This window comes from Pocillopora verrucosa, chromosome 2 (genome assembly GCF_036669915.1).
Source record: "Pocillopora verrucosa isolate sample1 chromosome 2, ASM3666991v2, whole genome shotgun sequence".
NCBI classification, from domain to species: Eukaryota; Metazoa; Cnidaria; class Anthozoa; order Scleractinia; family Pocilloporidae; genus Pocillopora; species Pocillopora verrucosa.
The window spans coordinates 11199660-11225167 of record NC_089313.1 but is presented as its reverse complement, the minus strand read 5'-3'; the positions used below and the strand labels follow the sequence as shown (position 1 = coordinate 11225167).

The following is a 25508-nucleotide window of genomic DNA, read 5'->3' as shown; positions in this document are numbered from 1 at the left end:
CGGCTTGAGGTAGTGACCGACTTGTTTGCTTTAAAATACTGCCCAGCCAGAAAACGAGGTATATTTATGAAAAATGACAACGAAAGTTGGGATGTACTCGGCGATTCACGAAAGCGTTACCGTGGCCCGTGGGCAGAGATAGGAAAACACTGACCGGGTAAAGAACCAATCAGATTGCAGGATTCGTTACCGTGCCCTCTAAAAAAACAATAAACTATTTTACTGCCACCTGTGCCGTTTCTAGCGTTTCGAACGTTCGTTATTCATTGGAGCAAATTTGGGGCGTGTGGTTTGCGTGTGTGAGTATGTTTGTTTGTTTTGTTTTTTTCATTCATCTGAGAAACGACAAAACCTGCATGTACTATACCTTTGGAGGCCGATCATGATTACACTCGCCTTTAAGGAGGAACAGAAATCTGCTTATTGTTTACCTCAAGGTAAACAAGACCGTTTAAAGTCTTTCCTTTCAGGCAGCTTTCTGCCCATAAATTACGGCCTTGCCTCTGCACTTATCAGTTGCGCACAGGTTCGTTGTAACTTAGTATTGTACACCTCTTGCCTCTTTTCTGATCTAAGAGAATCTAAAGAATTGTATAGACGTTGTTCAATTGAATTGAAAACCTGAACATATCCATCAGACCTCGTGAGGTGATCTTCCAATGAAACAACCGAAAAAAAAAATTACATGGGTTATTATCACGGGTTATTATCACAGGTTCCATCTACCGTAAACCTCATCAAGTGTTTACTTAATACCTCTCATTACTGCTCATTGATCGCAAGTTATTAATAACCTTCTTTCAGTTTACACTCTCTTGCCTCCTTGTAACATCATCGGCGCAGTGTCTTAAAAGATGTCTGGATACGAAAGTATGGCGAACCGCACACGATTAGTAATTTAAGGACACATCATCAATGTTTTTTTTTCCTGTTTCCTGTGTAGGAAATACTGATCCTGTCACTAAGGCCCTAAGAAGTCAGAAGTTCGTCAAAACATGCCCAATAACACCACCTCATTGGTCAGATTTTATGAGTGATCTTAAGATTCTCTTCCGCTTGAGGTGGCTTGAGGTGGTTTCGCTTTTAACCTTTCCCTCTATCGTAATTTTTCTCTATCCCCGAATCTTGCCATGGATATCAAAACCTTACTAAACAATCTTCATGAAGAGGTCTCCTGTTCTGTGTGTATGAACACATTCACTGATCCGAAAACGCTGCCATGTTTACATGTCTTTTGCCTGCATTGCTTGTACGGGATTCATCAAACGAGTGGCCGCCACGATATCATCGTATGCCCTGAATGTCGAAAAGAGATTAAATTTCCTATAAGTGGAAATCTTGAGGATCTTCCAACTAACTTTCGCATCAACAGTCTCCTTGACGCGTTGGCCATCAAAGAGTGCAGTGCTAATGGAGTTAAGTGTGGAAATTGCGATGTGAAGAGCTCCAAAAGCTTTTACTGCTTCCAATGTTGTATATTCTGGTGCGAGGCTTGCGTCATTGGCCACAATGTGATAATATCGAATAAAGAACACCGTGTATTAGCGCTCAAAGACTTTAAAGAACAAGATTTTCAACATTTTTGGAGGCGACCGGAACATTGTCGCAACCGTGGCCTCGAGCGTGAGGAATTGAAGTATTTCTGCAAAGATTGCTCTGTAGCAATTTGCTATTTCTGTGTTAACATTACTCATGTCCATCACTTCATTATGCTTTTGGAAGAAGCTGCAAATATACAAGGTACGGTCTGCGATCGAAAATCGCGGTAATTAGATAAAAACGAAATATGTGACAACCACAGTCTATCGACTGTACGATTTTACGCCACTATCTGCGTCGGTGTACATACTGAAAGATTTTAAGCCGTTTACTGACGGCGTAAAATCTCTCAGTCTGTATATATATCGACTAGAAATATCACGCCGTTAGTTACTGGCGTAAATTATTTAAGTATATATTTTACCGACTGAATGAAAAGGCAACCTTTTGTTGTTTATTGCTACTTATCATCCAATGGAAAACCGTACCCAGCAAAGTTTTTTTGACTTTCATGTAATGTCCACCCTGAAAGAAAATTTTATATGCGTTTATTTGCATAATAGGTCATAAATGAGATGACATAAAAAAATATTCACATATGTCGGTGTCTTGCAAGCTGTATCAGGGGAAAATTCTCCAGCGATCAAAGCGAGTCATATAGGCCAAATGTCGTCAAATGTCTTTGTTGATCAGCCTCATTATTATAGGTGTCGCAACGAAAAATCAGTCCACACAAGACCTTGTTTCTGTAATTGACAATCACATAGCCGCATCATACCGGTTTACAAATCTATCAGAGAATGTATGTACAACGTTTCAACCTTTCCGTAGAGGTTTAAAGAAGATTTCGACTTCTTGAAGAAATCTGAATAGTTTTATGATGTGGTAAACCAGTCGGACAGTAACATACAATAATGCTCTACCGGAGCTTAAAATGAACGCTCAAAATGCAAACGGTTCTACAGTTCCTGCAGTTCCTGTGTCGTGATATGAATCCTTCATTGAAGCCAGCTTTCATCTTGCTCAGGACGATAGCTACTTCTGAAGAAGGGCGAAAATTAAACGCTTTAGGGAGTTTAAATCAATTAAATTATACGTTTCGCTCTTCAATGAAATCTCCAAACAGCATGATCCTGGTAATTTCTGAATTCCTAAATGCATGTCAATACATATTCGAAACTTCAATATTGGTCTTATTGATATTATGATATATTATATGATATTGATATTGATATCATATGATATCCAATATGATCATATTGGACAGTGGAATGAGAAGGTCTCCATAGTGAGATATAAGAAGCGACGGTCAAAGAGTGATGACCAGGTTATTGACGACTTAGTAAAAACTAGCCTGTAATTAGGGCCGGGTCGCATTACAAGGGGTATCGAATGGTCCTTGCGAGCAGTGTGTTTATTTTTGCGAGCACGAGCAGTTGTCAATTTTTCTTGCGAGCAGCGAGCACTTTAGAAAATACAGATGGCGAGCACCGAGCACTTTAGAAAAATACAGATGGCGAGCACCGAGCACTTCGAGTACTTCGTAAATTTTCCGTTAGCCGAAATCTCTTTTCTATTATTAGGAAGTAATAACTAATAATCTGGCTGACACCTCCAAAAACAGATCGGTTTCAGTCACGTGATCTCATTTTAATTGGCCACCATATTGGTGCACATCCGGCTTGCCTGTAAACATATGACACTAGTTGTGACTGTGATAAAAATGGTTTTATGCGCGATTTTTGGCTGTGGGACCCGAAGTGGTCGTGATAAAGGAATTAATATGGCAAGGATACCTTCGATTATTACCAGTCAAGGAGAAGAAGTAGGGAAACTTTCCGAGGAGAGGCGAAACAAATGGATTTCTGCGATAAGTAGGGAAAACCTTACAGGCAACACGAGTCCATGGTAAACATTTATCTCAGGAAAGGCGGCTAAACTGTGGGATCGTTACGATCCAGATCGGGTTCCGACCCAAAATCTAGGTCATCAGAAATGTGGTTCTGTCGAAAAGCTTCAAGCCGATCTTGAAGTTGCCACCAAGCGAGACGAGAGAGCCAGAGATCGTGAGCTGAAACGTGTCGCAGGAGAACGTGAAAGGTAGCCTCGGGAAGAAATCGAGTCCAAGAAACAAAAACTTGATGAACCAGGAGAAAAGGTTAGCAACATTTCCTTCGATGTCGAATCAGCAGTGGAAGTGGAAACTGAGAGTGAAACGGGAACAGCGACTCAAACAGAAGAGTTTGACTACCTATTTCACACCTTAGCTGTGAAACAGCCATGCGATGAAGCTTATTTTGCCCATGACAATGACAAGGTTCGGTTTTACACTGGATTGCTTACCTATGATGTGCTACAAAGAATGTAAACAAATGTTTCGACATTTTTCATTAGGAAGTCTCCAACTTTATTTTAAGAATTTATTTCCACGCTGATGAAACTTAAGTTAAACATGCCAATGCAGGATCTTGCCTACCGCTTTGGAATTTCACTATAAACTGTTTCGAGAATATTTTCGGCTTGGATGGTTGTTTTTTCTGTTTGTTTAGCACTTTTAATAAGGTGGTCAGAACGTGAGGATATGTGAGAACCATGCCTCAATGTTTCCAGGCTGTTTTTGGCAACAAAACTACAGTAATCAAGGCTGTGCTCTAGGAAAATTTTCAGGGCGCCCTTCGGGCGCCTAACCATGACAAGTAGGTCGCCCAGCCTTCCAGGTTGGTCGCCCGAATTGATTAATTAATTAATTAATAATTAATTGATTAATTATTGATTATTCTGGCCGAGGAAACCATTGCTGAATGACAATCTTTACTAATCCGTGACGTTTTGAAAGAGTAGCGTTGTATACTTCTTACAGTTCCAGAGAATCCGCAGAATTGCCAAACAGTTTCATCTTTAATCTCTCTCGTTCAATATTCACTTCACCGGGCACGGGCGGCGAAGCGAGTTACTATATTTAGCAGTCACGTACTCTATTTTGGCGAACTTGTGATATGTTAAAACCGCTAAGAAAATTTCTTCGAAGCTAATTAAATAAACACAAATTTGCATAAAGGACGGTTTGGTTTTATTAATCACGCGCTCCACTATTGAAACTGTTGAAAAACAAAAATTAAATATAAGCATCAACCACTTCAATAGAAAATTAGATCTTCAACACATGCTTGTGCAAAAATCGTGCAGTTTCTCACGGGCAAGGAAAAAATAATTTTTCGTGCTAAACCATGTGAAACAATATTACATAACACACGCGACAACTTTGAGCGTGAACAATTCTTGTTGTTGTCCTGCCGAATATTTTTTAGTTCTGCAAATGTCATCAAATTAGCAAGTAAAATTATAAAATGTTAGTTACAATCAGTTGCTCGCTTTATCGCGTCGTTCAATGGACAAGAAACCTGGGCCATGTACTATATTAATAAACCAGAAGAGAATCCACCGAAGCGAAACAAGACCCATGACCTCACTTAATATTTAACCTAAATGTAAAGATCACACAGGCTATTGATTGCACTGCGCTTTCAGCGCTTTTGCTTTTCGGGCTAACGGGAGCCGGGGAGCACGATGGAGTTTCTTTTTGTTTCGTTCCGTTCCGTATCGTTTCTATACGTTTGCTGGTTTCGTTTCGGGTTTTCACACAAGCCGAAATCTATGCGCCCAGACGGGCGACCGCTTTTCTTTTTCAGTCGCCCGAGACCAAATGTTTGTCGCCTGAGGCGACCGGGCGCCGCTAGAGCACAGCCTTGGTAATTATCGACTGCTTTGAGGTGTTTATCTCTAGACCTTCAAATCTCATGGCCCGGGCACAAACTTTCTCCACCTACAAGAATCACAATACGGTCAAAATTTTCCTTAGTAATTATTAGTAGGATCAGTATGATTTTTGTTTTTGTGTTTTGTTTTTGTTGAGGGCTGTTATGTAAACTACTGGGCTACCAGTAATAATGTATTTCACCCTTGATAAATAAAATATTTGTATTTGTATTATTGTCACTACAAACCACTAATGAGTAGGAGATGACAGAGATTCCTGATGAAGTAACATATTTTTAATAGAGAGAATGACATGGTACTTAACATTTACTTATATTCTGACGTTTTTGTATGTAAGTCTGATAAGGCAGACTGTACGATTGCAAAGGATTTTACTGTACAGTCCATGTCCTAAAAAATTTAGTATTTTTGTCAAACTACTTTGACCATGCCATGATCACGTCCCAACCATGCAACATGATTTTTTTTTCATCTAATGATGACTTTGTTCTGTAAAAGAAGTTCAAGTGGTAGGGAAAGGAGTCATAACTCCTCCTCTAAGACAGTGCAGTAAATGTGGATGCTTCTGACTGAATGCAGGATTTTGTCCATAAACCAAACTTGTCGCAAATGCTATTGAAAACACACCACAGTCAGAACCATTTGCTTGTTGTTGCACTGGAACACAGTGAATTCCCTTAAAGGCTGGTCCAGTCAAATCAAAAGCTAGTTCCCTCAACTCTTGAGTCACAGGGGATGAGAGGCTATCATAGACATCAACATAACCAGGAGGACTATTTATGTTACTAAGACATACCCAGTGACTGTTATTAATGTGCACTATTTGAATAAGTGGTCCAGTCATAATATTAAATTGTCAAACTGAGCCAAGAGTAGGCCTCTGAAATCCTTGTATGCCTTTACTGATTCCCCTCAGTATTATGTGCGCCTCATGTATGATTACACAGTCCAGCCATCCATTTGGGGAAGCAATTAGGCCATGTTCATGACGTCCCAGTCTTCCTTCTGGCTCATGCTTGTCACGAGGAGGCCTGTTTGTAATAACAGTTTTCAGAATTGTTACTTCAGTGCCAGAACTGGCTGTGGGTTTAGTGACTGTTTTGTTGGTGTTTGTTGTGACATGTGTGACTGTTGGCCTGGTGTTGGTTGAGATGTGTGTGGTTGTTTGCTTCGTGTGTGTTGTGTTATGTGTGACTGTTTGCTTAGAGTGTGATGTGACATGTGTGACTGTTTGATTGGTGTTTGTGGTGACGTGTGAGGTTTGGCCTGGTGTTTGTTGAGGTTTGTGTGACTGTTTGCTTGGTGTGTGTTAAGACATGTGAGTTTTGGCTTGGAATTTGCTGAGTTTTGTTTAGAGCCTCTTTTCTTAAATTCTGGCAAAGCTCTACATCTGTGGCATTACCAGGTCCTGGGAACAGTGTTGATACCCAAACAAGACAAGTGGAATTGCTGAATAGCACAACTTGGATTACAACACTTGACAGTATCCTCATCAGTTTCCTGTCTGCAATAGCACACTGCATCAACCAGTGGAACCCCATCCTCTGCAAGACTCTCTTCTTGTGTACCATTGAGCAAGTACCTCAGACAAAACACAAATCCTCCAAAATTTTTGTAATCTGGGTCCAACTTTACTCCAGTGGTCTCTGTCTGGAAGAATTCTTTGTGATAGTAGCTTAAGTTCATTTGAGGAAACAGCACAAACAACAAAGTAACAGTAGTTTAACTTAGTTGAAAATAGTTGTTGCTGAACCTGGTAATAATATGCGTGTGTGATGAGCAGTATGAATTCCCCAGCACTGTTCTTTTTTAGACAAGAGGAGGTCTTTAAAACATAAGAATTAAAATCACTGTTCTCTAAACAGAGGGGACACTTAATATCTCCACAACCTTTCCCACACCAATCACATGAGCATAAAAAATCTGGGGTAGCATGCAACCAAGGATGCTCTTGATTAACAAAGAGACCACATTTGATGACTCTAAAGTTCTCATGAGTTTTCTTCATTGATTCCTCAGAAGCACAGATTGCAGAGGCTTCATGCTGGCACCCATGATGCACAGCCTTAGTATTTACTTTGTGCAGTGCAGGGTAACAAATCCTTTGTATCAGTGATTGTGATGGCAATGCTGGGTCTGAGTGAGCTACAGCCTTACTCTGTGAGGCACCAATCCTGCCTGCCCTATGCTTAAAAATGTTTGTGTCACTTGACTGTGCAATAGTGTCTTTTTGCACCTGATCAATTTGTTGGTTGGTCATTTGAATGTTGGTGCTTTGACAAATTTTTAGCAGCTCATTGTTGGGCATTTTTAAGTTCTTCTCATCAAAACAAACAAATCAAACAAATCCATTACAGTCAAGATTTTTCGGCTAGGTAACACGTAATAGTCAGCATAAGGGGGCACCAAGCTCAGCAATACAGGCTTTGTTTTGCATTTGCTTAGGTCAGTGCTTGCGTCGGCACTGGCACTTCCGGTTTCTGAACGGGGCTTTTAGTAAAGACTTCGACCTGAATTCCCTTATTGAGGTTCTCTACCGTTTCGTCAAGGTCGGCTTTCATTTTTTTAGCGGATTTAAAGTTAAATATTTCGGACATGAGAGTGTTCCACCTTATTAGCAAAACTTCCCTCATTTGCGATTTTTCAAAAATTTCAAAATCGGGAAAAAACATCAGAGACGCCGGTGTGCTTGGGTGGGGCTGACCAAATCTCGAAAAACCAAAGGAGCCCGCCGCTGGTCCCATTCAATTTAAGAGTGCTCGCAAAATTTGGCCTTTGCTCGAATTGCTCGCCAAAATTACACGGGTGCTCACTTGCTCGTGCTCGCATTTTTTTGCAACTGCTCGCATGCTCGCATTCTCGTTACCATGTGCTCGATTGCTCGAAATCTCGTCAATCCTGCTTTGTAGTATATAAACGATAAATCAGTTATGATATGGTTAAAACAAAAAGGTTGAAACATCGATCCTTACCTCTGGCTTCAGTCTCTCTTCAACAGTTCAGCCTTATCGGGAATACGCACGAAGCTCCTTGACAAGCATTTCGTTTACTGGTTTATTTTTTATCATATTTCATCGTCGCAGGCTTTCTGCTTGAGAGGGATACAGTTCCGCAGTTCAAACTGATACGATCTTTCATCTATTCACTTATTTCTTCAGCATCTACTGGTATATTACGAACTCACAAGGTGACCAGCTCCCAGTTGGCTTGATAGCTCAGATAGTAGAGTACTGCACCGGTATCGCAGAGGTCATGGGTTCTGATCCCGTTCAGGCCTGAATTTTTTCCCAGCCTTTAATTTCACAACTACTTAAGTTGTGTGTATAACTGCAATAATCAATCGTGTTCATAGAAGCAGTGTCAGTTTGTAGAGCTCCTTTAATTTATTCTGCTTAATGTTGTAAGCTGGTTGCAGTAGCAGTTTTTCCACTCCACCGGGGGGGGGGGGGGGGGGAAGAGGAAGAGGTACCTTGCAGGTTATGATCGTGCTTTCAATAAAAACGATCTGGAAATCTTAAGTTCTTCCAGAGGAGGTTCGGTGAATCGAGGATCATGTTCTTGTTCAAGGTCCTCTTCATCTGTTTCGCTTTCTTCAACACCCTTTATGCGCTCGAGAAATTCTTCATATTGTTCTTGGTTTAAATCGATGTAGAAGCCTTCGTCAGTAAACTTCACGTCTCCAACGGTACCAATCATATTCCTTCTCTCCACTAGGGCTGGGAACTCGTAATTGAATGCGAGACAATCTTCGGGATCGCTTACGTACACATGCACTTTTACTTTAGATTCTGTTCTCTGCGGCGTTTTCCAAATAAAAAAGGTCTGCTGATTCTTTCAAATTTGGTAATGAGAACTATTTCGTCTTTCTTCTCAACACTTTCCTCCCTGCCAACAACATTTTCCTCGTCTCCTTCATCTGTTTTTCTTTCTTCTGGAATTCTTTCAGTGAGATCCTCCAAAGGAGCTGGATTGCTCAGAAATGTCCGACGCTTGTAGTCGCTGATGGGCAGAGTGCCTGGGTTATCCTTGGTCGACTTTGCTCTCACGCTCAGTTGTCGTGTGCCGTCACCATAGGTTGTAGCCCAATACCTGCTCTTTACCACATCCTCTTTGCTTCCTTTTCTTGCCACAGGGCAAGGGACCTTTAGAATTTCTTCAAAGCTAAACATCTCTTCAAGAACATCACAATAGGAGTCTCGCAAGGTGAAATAGGTGAAGCACAATTGCTAATTCGCTTGAGAGTTTCTTCTTCAGCAACAGAAAACCGATAGCGGAACTATTGAAAATTCATGCTGTCGGTTGGAAGCGCGAAAGCAACAAAGCATGCACAATGTACACGTTTACTTTCCAGGCAAAGGGGAAAATGAAGGCGCCATTTTGGCTCTTGTGAATGCGAATTTTAAAGTTTTTATCTAACGCACGTTCTGATTGGCTGAAACAGCGTGCTTTATCAAAGTAGAGATGCACGGAGTAACGGTGTAACGCCATCGATCAACATGATTTCTATAATTACCGAACATTTTCCAGGCAACTCTCTCGAATTTTTTTGTTTTGTTTTGTTTTGTTTTGTTTTTTTTACCTGCATGTCTTACATGAACTGTAAAACGTATATGAAAACGAGCGTCTTGGCTTCAATTAATACAGAACAACCTGTAGGTAACAGCTTAAATTACTATATATAATATAATAGGCCTATAGCCCAAACACGGGTATATCCACAGTTTTCCTCTGTTCAGCTCTACGTCGAGCCCTTCTCTTTTCATAATCCTGGACCCTCTTAGAGTTGTATGCGTCACAGACTACCCTTGTGAGTCTCTTCCATTCGGCTCTGTTGTTCACGGTTGAAAGCCACTGATCTAAGACATGACCGCACTTCAAAGGACTTTTGCAGGTGTCCTTGAACCGAAGCTTGGGTCGGCCTATAGGGCGAGAACCATGAGCCAACTCACAGTACAAGAGCTGCTTTACCGGCTTATCATTGTTCATTCGACAAACGTATCCTAACCAACGCAGACGGGTCCTTACTAACATCACCTCCATGTCTTCAACGTCAGCGCGTCGCAAAACCTCTTCATTGCTGATGTTTAAGATGAGACGTAGATGACGCTGTTGTATTGTATGGAGCTGCATGATTTCCTGTTGATATAGAGTCCAAGTTTCACTTCCATACATCAGAAGGGGCATTAGACATTGGTTATACACAACGACTTTAGTTGAAGCTGCTACATCATGCGAGTCGAAAACTCTCTTCCGCAGTCGACCAAAAGCACATGACATTGCTTGAATACGAGATGCAAGTTCCTCCTTCATAGAGCAGTCGCTGCTGACATAGCTGCCGAGGTACTTGAGGCGAGTGACGTTAGCTTACTTGGTGCCGTCTACGAAGAAATCAGCTGTGTTACCAATACACATAGTCTCTGTCTGACCGTGTTGATGCACAGGCCCATCCTCTTAGCGACGTCATTATAGGAGGTCAAAAGCGATTGCAGACCCTCTGGCGTGTCACTGAAAATAGCAATGTCATCAGCATACTGAGCTTCTCTGATAAACTCTGTTAGGGCTTTGGTTTTTGCTTTAAGCCTGCGTAGGTCAAAAAGATCTCCATCGTAACGTAACCTGATCTGTACACTGGTGTAGCCTCTGCAAAATGACGTCCGCCAACAGCACTAAGTAGCGATATGTCTCTGTAATTACCGCAATGACTTCTGTCACCTTTTTTGAACAATATGGCGATGTTCGCATCTATCCAGTCCAATGGGATTATCTCTGTAACCCAGCAGATGTTGAAAAGGACAAGCAGGAAAGCTCTCAGACGACATCCACCATTCACAAGTATTTCAGGAAGAATGCCATCAGGACCTGGGCTCTTTCCTAGTTGGGTGTTTCTAAGAGCTTGGTAAAGTTCTTGCTCTTCAATTGGGCGGCTCATTGATTCAATAACTGTAAGCTGGTCTATGCCATCGGCAATGGTCAAGTCAGCATCAGTTGGTTGGTTTAGTAAGTCGCGGAAATGTTCAACCCATCTGTCTTTTATCATGTCAGGGGCAGTCAGGAGCTCGCCATCTTTGGAATTCACTGGATGAGAGGTTCTGGATCTTGGACTATAAACAGCGTTTAGAGTGGCATTGAAGTCTCTTTGGTTCTTCTCCTGAGAGTACCGCTCTGCTTCTTCAGCTCTATGTCGGAACCAATTGTTTTTGAGCAATTTTTTATCTTGGAGGAGTTTTTGAATTGCATCATCCTGATCATCGAACCAGTCGTTTTGCACTCTTTTCTTCTTGCCAAAGACATGGGCAGCAGCGTTCTGGAGAACAACTGTGAGCTCGTCAACGTCAGTGTTACAGCTGGACAGCCTCTCATCTAGAAACTGTTCTAGCAATACTTTCTTGTCGTCATCCAAGCGTGTGTCTAGTTTTTTGGGGGGTCTTGTACCTCTCTTCTTGTTCTTGATGGAGAAGAGACACTTAGACATAAGGAGCTTGTGATCAGTGAAGCAGTTTGCTGCACGATTGACTTTTGTCAGTGTAACATATGACTTTGCGGCCTTTTTGTATGGTACATTGTCGAGCTGATGCCAGTGTTTTGAACGAAGGTGTTGCCATGTGTTCTTTAAGCTGTCTTTCAGTTGGAAAATTGTGCCCGTGATACTGAACTGGAATCTGGTGCAAAATTCCAAGAGTATGAGACCGTTGGAATTCATCTTTCTAACACCATGCTTCCCGATGACATTCGGCCATAGTTTTCAGTCCGAACCCACACGAGCGTTAAAGTCACCTAAAATGATAACGCTGTCCATTTCGGCAGCTGATACACAGTTACCGAGCATTTCATAGAACTGTTCCTTTTCTTCCTGCGGTCTTTGCATGGTTGGTGCATAAACGCTGATGAGTGTTAGATTGTCGCCACCCTTAAGCTGTATGCGCATTGACATGAGTCTGTCGCTGATTGGTGTAGGGCTAATACCTTGAGCAGCTAGCCAGTTGGAGACAGCAAAACCAACGCCCGCTGTTCTCTCTTCTCCTCCACTCCAGAAAATTGTATGACTCCTCTCGACTATGTTTGCCGTGCCAGGTCGTCGAGCTTCACTTAGAGCACAGATGTCGATGCTCGCTTTCTCTAATTCACGAGAGGTGAGGGCAGTTGCTCGCTCCGGTCTTATTGAAGAGTCACCGTCGTTGGTCGTACGAACATTCCAAGCTCCTAGGTTAAGACGTTGTTTGTTTCGGGCATTGGAATTAGAGGGTAGATGGTGTCGTTAGCCGGTTTCCCCGGACGCGGTAGCAGTATACGGAATTCGTCCACTTGTCGCCACCGCCGTATCGAGTGGCGCATCGGTTCCCACGTATGCGGTAGCCATATCTTCACTCCTGGTCTGTACTTCCTGTAGGCGCAAGAATTTGTACTATCATTTTTTGTTAGTGTTGGTGTTTCATAGTTTCGTGTTAGGTGTTTATTTTCTCGTCTTCCATTAGTGTCCTTTGTCAGTTACCAGTTTTGTACTTGTTATATTTATTTGCATATCGTATATATATTGGTTGCGCGTAATTTATTTGGTTAGTTGTCTAGTTTGTGAAAATTACCGTTACATATCTAGCTCTGGGTTTCATGTTTTCGTCTTTGGGTTGGTCACATTCGTCTTTTACCGTATTCAACAATGTGTCAAGTTTGTTCTAGTAAAGTTTGAAATACGTGTGATTAGCGTTTGCGGCTATACTTCCATTAAAATTGTGGGGTTGCACCTATAATGTCGACACTGCTTGGCGCATGGGCAGGGTCCCTCGGCGAGAAACTCTGTTGATCGACAACACAGCAAAGCTAAGATGGTCGCAGAGAAGCTCGTTGCATGCTGTCAGAACTGAAGCCGAATTGACTGTCAGGACTGCCGTTGCTGGAGCTGAAGCCGAGTTGACTATCAGGACCGCCTTGCATGATGGCCGATGGCTCACAAGGATCTCATCCCCGTTTAGCAGGTGTTGTTTTTAGTCCTGCAAGGGTGACATGCCACCTTCCTCACCAGAAAACAGCTGGTGAGGGGAGCCAGCTTAGACGCCGACCACCCGTCCATGCGGCAGGTTGTACTGGGTTACATGGTACCAGTAGAAGACACGATGTCTGACCTGACGACAAATGGAACTAGAAAAGTGACATTTAGAGCTCGAAAGTGACATTTCAGTACATTAAAACACTTACCCGGTGTCCTAGCGGATGTGGACTCCCTTAGATTTGGACCTCCTGGTCCAAATCTGCCAGCGGATATGGACCCCCTTTATACCCCCCTATAAAACTTATTTTGTTTAGTTTTTCCTCCATCATGTGAGATAGTGTGCTCAAAGACTGCAAAGGCAACCTAATAATGTTCTTAGAGTATTGTCAAGCTATTCATGTAATCCTTTGTGAACCAATAACACTTATTGGAATAAAATACCAAAATGATCACTGCCTAAAGAATCGCCCAATTATTCCTCTATGTACCCCTGTACGTAACCCCCCTCCCGACCCTTTTCCTATCGTTAGCACTCACTTTCATACCGAAATTTCTAGTACGTACTTTATTGTGTTTTCTCCCATTTTTAAAGCCGCTAATAAACTAATGTAGGAGTTTGTATTGATGGCTCATATGAGTATTTAGGAATTGTGTCCAGAATCCAAAGAACGTCTTCAAAAAGTTTACATTACTAAAAAGATAAATTCATGATGGAGAAAAGACTGAAAAGCGGAAGTTTTGTAGGGGGCCTAAATCAGCGAGAGGGGATCCATAGCCGCTGTGATACCGGCAGATAGCAGCAAAAGAAACAAACAAGGGTTTGTGAACATGCCAAAGCCTAAATTAAGGAAATTATAACGTGAGCAGAGACAAAAATTACTAAAGAATAAACGAAATGGATCGTCCGAGCTTTTGAAGGTTTCACGTTTTAAGATTGTCATAAGCTCAAGTATGGTAACAAAACTGAAACGCAGTAAACACTCGCATGAATTATATTTTTTTAAAAAATGCCTACCGTGGTAACCATATTATAATAAAACCCAACTTTATTTTTCAAGCCGAAAAAGGTCGCTACATCTTTACGATAAATAAAAGAGGTTAATGCCACATACTCTTTGTAAAGCCTTATTTATCCCTTCCTTCTTCAGTTTGATTCCTTTATTTAGTGCGTTTCATTTATGAGATGGAAATTTTTTTTATTACGTGACGTTTCCTTTATTACCCACACAGCCCCAACGGAGATTATTTCCCGAGGTCATTCAGCAGTTTTAGCCTATCAAAACGCACTCTTGGAGGGGAAAACAATTGTAAAAAGAGTTCCCATCATGTTCATTGGACAAGGTCAGTCGGGAAAAACAAGCTTAAAGAGATCATTAAAAGGAGAGCGTTTCAACCCAGAAGAAACCACCACCATAGGAATAGAGAGTGACCCATCCTACTGCAAAATTTCCCAAGAGGTTTGGAAACTAGGAGAAAGAGGAGATGAAGCAATAAATTCAGATCCAGCACCCATTTCCTATGAACAATGTACAGCTCAGTGTATTTTCACGAGCCTTAAAGAAGGTATAAATTCAAAAGAGACGAAAAGTGCTGATGCGTCAAATCTTGAAAGTGGAATGAAACATGAAGCAACTAATTCAGATGAAGAACGAACAAAGTTAGAGGAGATAAAGAATACAGGTACGATTGGTGAAGTCGAGGCTGGACCGGATGTACTTGAGTTAAAAGAGGTACCGCATGAAATAGCTACTTTGGTTGAAAATTTTTTTCAACTAGACGAAGCCGAAAGTGCCCAAGGTAAAGAGGATCTGTACTCAATTTTGTGGGATTTTGGTGGAAAATCTGTCTATTACGCCACCCATCCTATATTTCTCACAACAAGAGCGATTTACCTTTTAGCTAACGACTTAAGTCGCAATCCAGATGGCAAAGTCAGCCCTCAATTGAAACGCGGATTCTACGAGGATATCGAGGATGTTTTCTGTGAAAGGAATAACATGGATTATCTTGACTTATGGATGTCCGCTGTATCTGGTTTGGTTCTGGAAGACGGGGATCTCCAGGAAAAGCTTTCATCTGAAATATTACCGGAGAGGCTTCCCCCAGTTTTCCTTGTTTGCACTCACGCTGATAAACCTTTTCATGGTTTAGATCCTCATGCGTTGGCCCGCAAGATATTTGGCTCACTGAAGACGCAGGTTTATGGGAAACATCTAGTTGATTTCTTTGTTGTAGACAACACTAAATCTGGAAGTGCAGAAAAATGTCCAGAAGTCGATCGTCTGATAAAGGAGGTAGAAACTGTTGCCAATGAATTACCACAAATGAAAGAGGCAATTCCGATCAGGTGGTTGAAGTTTGAAAAGGAAATGAAGGAGAAGAATCAAGACGGCCATAAGTGGATTACTCTCAATGAAGCCAAAACTATTGCAACCGAAAAATGTGGTATTTCCAGCACTGAACAATTTGTGACAATGTTGAACTTCTTGCACGATCAGAGAATTTTAGTCCATTTTGATTGCACTCAACAGTTAAACAGAATGGTGATCTTGGACCCTCAATGGTTGGTAGATGTCTTCAAGGAGGTGATTACCATAAGGCCATACCAAAGCCAAGAGAGAAAATACGAGCGGCTGTGGCTGAAGCTTGAGAGAACAGGAATCTTGGAAGAAGAGCTCTTGCAACATGTATGGGGCCCCTTGTTTGACGACCGAATAACTTGTCACACTCTCATTGCCTTGATGGAGAAATTCTGCTTGTTATGTCCCTTGCCGTCATCAGTCGCGACTGATTCACCTACTGAATATCTTGTACCTTCCATGTTGAAGTTCCCCACCGATGGAGGATGTAAGGAAGCTGATAGCCTTTGCAGGGATCCCGCCACTTTATCTCAAGTTTAAGTCCAGTCAAGTGCCGTCTTGCCTTTTTCCTCGTGTGGTCTTAATGGTCTTTCAGTGGTGCACAAAGGAGTTTTCCAGTCAAGCGCAACCTCAGTTGCATCAAAACTTTGCTAGATTTTACACACATCCTGCTGAAGGTTGTTCTATAATTCTCCAATACCATTCTTCCTTCATTGAGGTAGTTGTTCACAAAGAAAGATGTGCCGCTGGACTCTCATCGGATGTAGAATCAGAGGTGAATTTGCCATCAAAATCCACATTCGACGCCTTTCAGGTGAATTTTGCTCGTGCAGTCTGTCGACGACTAGGATTGATTCTCGAGTGCATACGAAAAGAGTTTCCCTGGCTAAAGAACATGGCATATGATCTCTTAGTATGCTGTCCAGTGTGTTGTGCAAGTCGTTCTGTGAATCACTGCTGCAACCATAATGTACGTGGTTGTAAGAAGGAGCAGTGCTTACACCTGTGGTCAGAGTCTCAGCTCCTCACTGGCAGTGAGTTTATTTTATGCACACGGTCGGTTGTTGCCGTAAATTGCAAGGTTCCTGTCGATTGTGTTGGATTCTGGTTTGGATCTCTAGAGGAACGGGTAATGTACTAATGAATCTATACCCATTACTCATGGGTTTTTTCTTGTCAATTACGAGTTCATTCTTAGCACCCAAAAAAAGGAGAGGTATCTGTGGAATTGAATCTCTTTAGCTCAAGTTACCCGATGTTAAGACAGTGCATGGAATTTTGACGAAAGTCTGCAGGATAAAATATTACTCGTCATTCCCTCAATTACCTCCACTGTTATTTTCAAAAGCAAATGATTTACAGCTTAAAATAGGGATTTGCGGTGCGGCAGTCGTGTAACTCAAAACCCAGGACGCCTTGATGCTCTAACGAATCCTTAGATTTCTTGATTAAATCAGTGATAATTGAAAGTACTAAAGTGATAATTTCGTGATTTGTTTTTCTTCATATAGCAAGCCACAGACGGATGCGACGAAAAGAGCCCTTTGCCAAGCAGTGGAGATGGTAAGCTATTTTATGTAGCTGTTTAGTTTTAAAAAATTCTTCGGTAGTCAGTTTCAGATCTAAACGATTTTCGTATTTCATTTGTGTTGATGAAAAAAATAATTAATGATACAAACAAATTATGTATCCTTTTATGTTTCCTTGTTTCATTCTTTTCCACTTTTGTATTCATTGTATGTTTTGACAAGCAATTGTCCTGTGCAGTGGGGTGCTTGAGGCCCTGACGTCACAGACATGTGATGCAAGTGAGGTTGTGGCCCAATTTCAGCAAAGTCTCTCCTTGAGGAACTTGTTATTGGAACAACCAGACCCTGACACTAAGAAGAGGATCCGCTACCTTTGTTTGAGGGCTAAGGCTGCGAACAAGCCGGAAGTTGTCGAAAAATTGAGAGAAATTACTCCCGCGGGTACAACAGGTGAATTGAAATACACCTTTACTGATGTCAGAGGGATGTCGGGGTTTACTTCTTAGAGAGGGTCTCATCTTTGGGTTCGGCTTATATTTATTAAGGTGCACTGGTCATTATCATTTGCTGCCTTAACACGTGTCACAGAGAGGGTAAATTAGGCCTTACGTCTTGTTCGTATGTAACACTAGTTTTATGTTAGGGTCAGCAACGGTTCAGTCACATTGCTCATCCAGTCTGATCGTGCATAACCAGGTATAGTGATGCGGTCATTTGATGGCCATGGTACACTTTTGTGATTTCGTTGAGTCGACAAAGTGATGACATGGTGAAAGTAGTATGTTGCAGCCATAGAATGCGCACTAGATGTGACAATGGTGTCTACCAGAAAGAAAATGATAAAAAATTATGCGTCTTGTATTTATCTTATATGAAAAAATACCACCCTAACCATGCCCTCAGTTGTTCAAGTTTACTTTCATCAAAATCTTTCTTCCGGTAGGTCCTTGTTGCCTGAAAAGTGTGATGTTGCCATGATTCCTTTGCCTCTGAGAAGAGAATTAACGATAAACCTTAGCGGTGAGACGAAACACTTTGTTTAGACTTATTACTCTATAGGGATATTTGTCAAGTAATTTCCTAGTTATTGCTTGATGGCTGTAAGTTCTCTATCTCAAAAGGCGTAAAAACGAACCCCCTAGGATAACATGAGGAAAGAGACGCTTCGTGTGAGCTACTCATCTTCATCAAAGCTTCTTGTCACAAGGACTAAAAGATGGTCCCCGAGACTTGTCCCACGAATTTGAATTTGAATTTGGTTGAAATTCATGCGACGAGTTCCCGGGACTTTTACCACGAATTATCCAGGTCCCTGCGTGTAAACTGTTACTGAAACAATTCCGTGCGACCAAATGAAAATAATCCAATCACTGATTAGTGTTTTAAGATCGCATAACCCCTTTCGAACTCCGTTTAATTCAAGATAGCGGCCACCGGTTTGGTTGAACAAGTAAAGTTGACAGAAGTGGAAGATAGAGCATGGAGTGTTAGCAATACAAGAATGCTAATCTAATTTTATACCGAACCCAAGGGAAAGAAAATACTGAAGAAAAAGCTTTCAAAATTGTAAATGACTGACCAATTTCGTAGATCGCCAATATGCTTTTCATGGATGTGAACGTGTACTTCAATATTTTGCAGCTCTAAGGTAAATTCAGTTTCAGTGTTTAGGGCCGCTCCTTTTTCGCCTGTACGCTTCCCTGAATTTCAGTGAAGGCGCTCTAAATTTTGCTATTAATCCTTTAACTCCCAAGACCTCATTAGTAATCCTCCTTACTGTCTGTCATACAGTTCTTGTGATGTTAGTTTGGAGAAATTGGTATTGGATCAACTTATATCCCCTACTTGATACTTTTCTTTATTCCCATCAGTTGTCTGCTTGATATTGTATTGATATTGTAAGGGGATATTCTGTCTTAGTCAATCATTGGACTAGTTACAGAAACAAGTCCCAACTACTGTCCCCTCGTGTGTGCCGACCCTTACATTATCTAGGTATGGGTTATGACAGCAGTCTAACTTTATTTTTCAACGAGGATTCAATAACAATTTTGTTACGGGAAAATTGGTTCTCATGGAAGTTCGCTTTCTTCTCATAGGATAATTTCTGACGTTGATGCTTTCAGAACTTAACACTAACATCACATGCACAGTACATAGATAAGCAGAAATTATTACTACTTCTCAATTTCATTTCCTAAGCTGTTCTACCGCAATCAAGATAGGTGTTTTTAATATTGAAACTGTGAAATTTGTCTTAAGTTTGCTCTTTTCAATGGCTTAGAGTCTATTGTATCCATTTCTTAGTTTTTAAATTCTTTCCGAACCGATGGAATCATTTAAGTGAAATCTATAAATACAAAGAGACATTTTCCGCTTCTTTTGCGATACTATTCAAATATTGTAGATTTAGAGAACAACAGAAGCACGCGCTCGATATTAGTCAAGGAACAAGCTACACTGGAAAGCTTTTTGGATTACATTGATTGCGAAGTTGAGTACGCTTGAGGTCATGTCGGTTCTCGACAGAATGAAGTTATTGTGGAACCAAACGCTGTCTAATCCTTGACTTCCGTAACAAGTTCGCTTGAAGCAGGTCTCCGTGTACCAGTAAACCGCGACGAGTTTCCGTTCCCGCTGCAAGTGGTCTCTACCGAGCTATTTTCCCCTGTTATTGTTGCGTTCCCCGCAAAAGTCCAGTTAGTGTGAAAAGTCTATCGTCACAATTTCTCTCTAGTACTCTCACGAGTAGTCCACCAGAACCACATCAAGGGTACAAGTAGAGGGAATTCTTCGGTGCTTGTGACCCCATCCTTCCCTTCTGTCTGATATATTTTTTTTTAGGTCAGCAATATACAAACCCTCTTATTAAGCGGCTGTTACATGCACCTGAAGACTGTCTCCTCGAAATTCCTTGGAAATGAATTAATTTAAACCTTCCACGGAAATAGGCTGGACAGAGAAGAGCACTAAGGCGATCGTTATCATTATCCCACTGACGTAATATTCCGAAGCGTGATCGCACTGGAGCGACGCAGAACGATTTTGGCAAATAATCATTTAGATTCTTTGAGAATTTTCAAGGTCTAATGATTTAAAAAAATGTTATTGCTAGGACTCAACATTTTTTGCGTTTTTAGGTGGAGAGGAGTGGATGTTCCTTGCGGAGAAACTGGGTTTAACTCCAGCAGAAATCAAATTCCTCGACAAGCGAGTTTTGAATCCATGTGACGCTGCTGCCCTTGTGCATGCTCGAAAACAGCAGTTGATACAGAATGTGGGAGATCTGTATGATAGATTGGTGGACTGTGAATTCCCACGTTTGGCTGATTTACTGTAAAGAAACACAATTACAAACGGCTCTTAGCATTTTCCAGAAGAAGACAGCCAGAGTGCTCCGTTCATAAACTAACTTGTAATTACCGGTCAGATCAGATAGTACCCATATTATGGTTGGTCTTTATACTACTCTGATAGAAACGTTCAAAAAGTGGTACAATTTTGGTAGTTTAGGTCCTATTAACTATTAGAGCCCTAATGTTAGGATATTTCTGTGCTCAAAATTATTTGCAACGTATTGAAGTTTAATTTCTGTGCTCAAAATTATTTGAAAAAACGTATTGAGTTTAAGACTATACACTCGCACTATGCAAGCATTTGTTTATCTTTTTCAATTGGATCTTTGCTTGATTGATTGACTGATTGAGGCGTGATGAGAAAAACAGGCCATTTTTTACAAAACGTAAACTGTGGGAGATTAAAAAAAAAAAAAATGTCCAAATCATACAAACAACAAAAAAAATTGAAAGCAAAACAAATAGTTTCTGTCACCGACAGTGTTGTTTATAAAGTGTAGGCACAGATTAGAAACAAAACTACGTCTATTTTTATATAACTAGGACACCTTTTTTTATATAACTAATAGGACTGTGGTAAATCGGCTAAAGATTAGCCACGTTAACATTGTCAACATAATTTACGTCGGATCATTTTTCTTACCACATAGTTTGTCCTTTGAGACTCCTATTTAGTCACTGTGAAAATGAATGACCAAAGACGAATGTTCTCTCATTGTCAGCGACTTATACTCAAAGATGTTGGAAGGCGTTCGATCCGCTGTGGAGAGGGGAGTTTTTTTAGTCCGCAGCTGCGGAAATTTCACAGGTTTTCGAGCAAAGAAATACCTGAAATTTGAACAGTGATTAATTTTTTCGTTGGTGTGGTGTGGTATGGAAAACAACCAACCATGAATAAATCAAACTGTGATCTTGTCCGAGCTGTCTCTCAGGAGAATGAAACTAATGTGGGAGATTTTACCGAAGAAGATTTCTGTGACCATCGAATTTCTTGGCCCACCGGTTTGCCTTTGAGTAAAAAAAAAAAAAATTCACCTCGCTATATTTTTTAGTAACACTAGTAAAATAGTTGTAATCGTATATTCTCTGGTAATCAAATAAACTACATGTACTAAAATGATTAAATTGGGTAAGTTTCTAAAAAAAACTGTGGTGCTGCGTCGGTGGGAGGGTGAGACAGGCTAATTTAGTATTATCTACTGAGTTGATATCGTAAATTGGCCACCTTAAAGAGTTTATGGGCTGACGTTTCGAGCGTTAGCCTTTCGCTTGAGCGAATAGTAAACCGTCTCTTATAGCCTGATAAGTCGGATGGTCTGCCCAAGACCACCCTGGCATATAATCCTCACTCCTCTTCTATAGAAAAGTACAGAACTTTCTCAATCGAGGCCGCTAGATGTATGAATTTAAAAAAATACGTTTTTTATCGTTAGGGGGGTGTTGAGGGGAGAGTGTCCTTTAAGGCTTCAAATTATGTCTACAATAACCAAATTGCTAGGTTTTGTCCGTTAATTTTGATTTTCTTAATAACATGCATTTTTTATGTTCATGACCTGTGTTAAAGACGACTAATCACAGCACAAACTGTATTTTTTGCATTTGGTCATTAGAGGAACTTAAATAAAATTCTTTGAGTAGAGGATCAACAAACAACTAATGCAACCCAAAATGCGAAAGAGAGATTTTCCTCAATCTTTTGTGAATTATGCAGATGAACTTCCACAAGAGTAATGTGCAGGGAAACACATTGATTTGCATCTAAAAAAAGCAAGGTTTTGCCCTTATGTGCATTTTCAGCCGGAATTGGTCCTGACTAGTTTTGAAAAATCGCACCTTTAATTTGGTGAATTTTTGCAAGCGAAGGTTGAAGACAAGGATATGATCTGATCACGCTGGTATAAGTATGAAAAGGATTCCGATTGGACTTTCCAGATTTTGTCCGTGAATTAAGAATAGAATTCTGAGAGCTTTTAATTTGTTCAACTGGTAACGCGCTTGAAATTGGCAAATCTCAAATTTACGTCTTGGATCGCTGTTCTTTCAGGCGGTTTAATTAAAACATGCATGATTTAGGTTGTGGCAACACAGAAAGAGAGAATTGAGAAACAATCAAACCATTTTGAAACATGTTTCCTAAACACTTTTCCCGCCGAGGAGAAAAATAAAGGAAACTTTTTTTGGGTTGCGAGGTCGAGAAAAACCCTTAGCAGAAAGGCCACTCAAAAGTTGAATTTACAAAAATGAAAGTTACAACCTGTTGTACATCAAAGCTGAATTTGAACTCCCTTCCATAACAATATTTCAGCCCCTGAAAGTTTAAGAGTCTAGACCTTATTGCGGCCCAAATCAACCTTAAAAAAAACTGTGACAATCAGACAATGGTGTCCTGAGGTTCAGCGAATGTAGTAAAACTATCTGAAACGTTAAAAACCAGGACAATGGAACTATCAGAATAAAGCTCAAGAAACATTATGTGGTTTCATTCACGTTATAGCCAAAATATCAAAACACCTGAACTGAATTGCATTGTTTCGCCACTTAATGGAAAAAACATTGCGCAAACCAACGTGAACAAAATCCAACCTGAACAAATATCGCTCTCAATAAATCCTTTTCTATAGGAGGGAAAAATTGGGATATATAAAGGGGAACAGGTGTCCTAGTCAACAGAACGAGTTCAGCAAACGTACAAACTGATAGGCAACGAGTCGCATTGGATCAGCTTACAGAGAGCCGCGTTTAAAATAATTTTGAATAGGCTAGCCGTGGGCCCATTACATTTGTTTGCTCCTTGAATTTTTAACAATGTTTTACAACGTGCGCTCTAATTGTAGCTAAGAAGATTACACGCACAAACGGTTTTCTATGGACATAGCTTTGTATCCACAGAGTTCAGTATTAATATCATAAAGGTTTGTTGACTACATTAGTTATTTTTCTTAAAAAGAAGAATTCAGTTTGATAATTTGTAAAAGGATGTTTACAAGGCTCGATTTGGTGATTCATTATGTACTCTTTGAGATTGACTGTTGAACTCCAAGGTAAAAGGTAGTGGTTAGGAATGGATTTTTTCTGATTTTGTTGCTGTGTTAGTCGTTTTTGCCAACAGGCTTTTGACATTTAATCGAGAGTAGCACGGAATTGTTTCTCTACTTAGGAGAGTTTGAGTCAACGAGTAATAATTCTATCATTTTAAATTTTCAGTAACGTGAATAGAAAAGAAAACAGAAAAACTGAAAAAGTCAGGTAGTGAATCAAAATCAATCAATATTGAAAACTTTCTAGCTGCACGTAGGCATCTTATGCAGTGCTACTGGATTTGTTTGTATTTGTATAAAACTCTTTAAGTTTGGGATAATTGAACTTTACAAACTCAACTTCCTTCCATTACTATTACTGTAAATTGCCTGAGAACGTTGTACCAAGGTATCAGACCTTGTTTTAAATAATTTGTGCTTAGTTAGATCTCAATTTCTTTACAATACTAAGATAAGATTAGTGTAATATTAGTTTATTAAGAGCACTTCCTGTTATTATTCTAACATATTTTGTATCTATTACTTTTGTGCTTTTTTAATTTTTAATATTGCTTAATCGCCGGCTAAAGTTTAAAAGGAACTTTTTATGTACACAGTCCTTTCACCTAAATGACCAATTGTCGTTTCTTAGACCTAATTTTAATCATAATGGGATGATCAAGTTCGCACATGTGAAACATATGTAGCTCTTTTGAAGATTTAAATTTAGCTGTTAGCACTGTAACATTTATAATGTTGTTACCAATAAATTTGGCCTCTTTAATTGCTTCGCCTGTTTCATCGAATCACGGAAGGGGGTCTGAACAATCCTGAGAAAACGAAGTTTAATGGATTAAAAATTTGGGTTAGAGATCTTGTGTTGCTACATTGATTGGATTACCGTGTGTCATTTCCCAAGTCTGAGTGCAAAAGTAAACATTTGGTAGCGTTCAAGAAACGTTCGACATCAGCGCCTTTTATTTCCTGTATCACCGAGTTGATGAGCCATCGGCCAAAACTGGACTATTTAAATTTAAGACTTAAAGCTAAGTTTAACCAACTGCGGTTCGAAGCCCAAGTGAGTATCCAATATATATAGACATGTCCGGATTTTCCCCGCGTCAGCGTTAGATAATATATAGAGTTAAAAATCGATATGATTGTATTTTGATGGTAATGCATGTCGTCATTCCTGCTTTTTCCCGAGCGGTCAATACTATACAGGTCACATTCTGAACGGAAAATCCTATAAAGCTGAAGGGTTGGTCACTCTTTCGTCACTTTTCTACGACATGAAGTGTGGTTTAGTCACCTGGACTAATAGGTTCTAATAATATTCTAGTTCATGCCTGCAAGGACGTTAGCTATTGCCACAATCATGATAAAGTTAGATGATCTGTAAGTTCAGAATCATTTCATGTAAAAACTGGACGGCCTAAATTTAGCTTATATAATCGATTGACTTGTGGACTGAAAGTCAAAAATGACATTTTAAAATTGCATTTTACGAAATCAAAAGGCTTCGATTACAAATGACTCGAAAGTAGGTTCAAGCCCCATCAAAGATTAAATTGTTTTTTCAGGCTGATATCGCAGTAACTTCATCCGTTTTCTCTTCAAAGCAAGCAAATCATGGGAAATTGTTCTCCTACAAGAAAGCACATCCTGTTGATTGGAACTTTTCTCGTTTCTTTTAATATTAGTGGTATTCAACACGAAATTTTAAAATAGTAGTGGTGCTTGTCTTTAAGAGCAGCATATCCTATGTTTTATTAATAAGAGAATCTTTCAAAGGAGATGTCTGATTATGTTTATTTGTTTGAGACATCTATGGAAAATGAACGATGTCTTTACTTCTTTTCGTTTTGAAACATCCATAATGTTAGAAATTGTATGGATTTTCTCAACTGGTCTTGGAACACTTCTCTTTTTAGCAGAGATTGCAA

General features: G+C 40.3%; 1 pseudogene; it reads left to right on the top strand.

Annotated features, from left to right (window-relative positions):
• The first annotated feature begins 1110 nt into the window (after positions 1–1110).
• LOC131793152 (uncharacterized) lies at positions 1111–20676 on the top strand (annotated as a pseudogene).
• Positions 20677–25508: the final 4832 nt, after the last annotated feature.